The sequence below is a fragment of the Octodon degus genome, unplaced genomic scaffold, assembly GCF_000260255.1.
Source record: "Octodon degus isolate 3935 unplaced genomic scaffold, OctDeg1.0 scaffold00150, whole genome shotgun sequence".
Taxonomy (NCBI): domain Eukaryota; kingdom Metazoa; phylum Chordata; class Mammalia; order Rodentia; family Octodontidae; genus Octodon; species Octodon degus.
Window position 1 is genome coordinate 3,080,129 of NW_004524726.1, and position 2,227 is coordinate 3,082,355.

At 42.3% G+C, this 2,227-nt stretch overlaps 1 pseudogene; it reads right to left on the reverse strand.

Annotated features, from left to right (window-relative positions):
* Window positions 1-822: 822 nt before the first annotated feature.
* Window positions 823-1,674, reverse strand: LOC101574851 (annotated as a pseudogene).
* Window positions 1,675-2,227: the final 553 nt, after the last annotated feature.

Sequence of the window (2,227 nt, forward strand, 5' to 3'; positions counted from 1 at the left end):
TGTTTTTAGCCTCCTCACTGCTAGGATTACAGATGTGCATCACCATGCTCAGACTCGGTTGCCAGGGTTGGGGACAGTGCTGCATGTTGTACCAGGGAATAAACTCTGGTCCTTGTGCTTGCCTAAGCAGAGCTTAGTCCTCTGAGCTATCTTGCTAGCCCTTAAAATGTACATTAACACCTCCTTGTGAAGTACTTTGCTTGTCAGGACAAACTACCCAAACCCATGCTTCAAAGAAAATGAGGTTTGCTTGGCTCACAGTTTCAGAAGTCTCAGGCCATAGTTGGCAGGCTCAGATACAGAAATGGCAAGGTGGAAGGACCTACCTTAGAGGACAGCTGCTCACCCACAGTGGTCAGGAAGCAGAATGAGCGGCAAAGAGAGAGGAATAGTGGGAATACACTCCTCAGGGTCAGGCTCACCAGAGACCCTCCTCAAGCCAGCCCCCCTACCAATATGTGCTTTTTGAAAAGGCATTTATTTACTTATTAACATGTTCTATGCCAAGATTTCACATTAGGTTAAAATTCAATTCAGTCTTTACATATCTCTACTGAAGTTGACATCTCAGTGCATTACAGAAAAACACCTTCTCCAGCCATCAGTGTGACCAGCATCTGCCTAGTAAGCGCCACGGTCAGCCTCTGGGTTCCCCAGATGAACCACTGAGATGTTAATACTGCTCTGCTACAAGGTAAAAGCTCCTAACTCAAATTTATTGGAAAAGGAGTGAAACCTCTGCAAAGTCCAGTTTAAAAAGAGGTACTTTTAGCTTTTGAAAAGAAACCAGTGAATCTTCTAAGCATAATAAAAGGAAGTATTTTATAGGTAAGTACATGATTTGGAGAGAAAAATTCCAATGTTGCTCTGCTGGTCCATGGTGTTAATACTCTTTTTATTCCTCCTGTGACCCCCTTCATCAGGTATCACAAAGCCTTCGTCTGTGGCATAATGTCTACAATTCTCTGCAATACAGGGTCATTTTCCCCCGCATTCTCCTGGCAAATCAATTCAGTGTTTCATAGCTTTCCAAAGTTGGAATCTCTTTCTCCAAATCTTCAACAGTAAGTTTCAGTATATTGACCTGCTGCATCGATTCAGCAGCCTCATCACGGCCCACACCAGGGTTCTTCCGCGCCACCCCTGGGCCAGCCTTAGGAGTTGAAGTAGTTCTCTGGATTGAAATGGGTCTCTGTAGAGCTGCACTGCTCGAGCTGAGAGGTTTCTTCAGTTTATTCAGAACTGGAGCAACAAGAGAAGCAGCCACTCCAGTCTCCTGACCTTGTCTGGCAGCTACAGGGTCATACTCTTGTCCACCATAATTTGCATCAAAAAATGTCTTGAACCACTGAAAAAATTCAAAATTGTCTTGAAACTTTCCTTTTACTAATGTATCCACAGGAGCTATTTTACCAACACCCATCATTTTAAACCCTGCTTGTAGTATTTTGAAGTTCTGGATATATTCATGTTCCAGCTTAGCTTGGAATTTCACTTTCTTTAAGGCAATGGAGCCAGAGAAAAACACGTCCATAAACTGACAAGAGGCAGCCCCTGAGCACAATGTTCAGTCTTTGTCAGATTCAACTGCAGAGACTCATTGATCCAGGTCAGCATGTCATGTCGACTTAGATTATCACTGGTGACTGACATTGAGTGTATGTTCACTGCCATCTTCAGCTCTCAGAGCAACAGCGTCTATTGCCCAGGCCGGTTCCCAACAATATGTTCAATAGCTGAAACCATTAGTGGATAAATGAACTGATGAGTATAGGACTCCCTTGATTCAGTCACTTTCCAATGCCTGCCTTTGAGCTTATAAGAATCTAGAGAATTTCTAAATCTAAACAAAGGCACTCCTCATCCTTGTTTGCTAGTTCTTTGCCCTTTTCTTCTCATAAAAATCACTGCATGCCACTACTACTCTGGAGGACTTCATGGCTGAAGACAGAATTCTAAACCATAGCTCTAGAGAAAAGATCCTGTTCAAGTACAAAATGCAGAGTCAGGGTAAAGTGAGAAAGAAATCATATCTTAATAGACTTTGGTATTCTCTGATTCTTCCAAATAAATAAAAATTTAACTCAAATCCACACCCCCCAAAAAATCTTCAGTAATGGTTCCATGCTGGTACTATGGAAAGACAAAAACGTCCTTAGCACTAATTTAATCCAGCCAACATACACACTCTTTAATCCAGAGGAATAGTAACAAACAATGTTCTTTG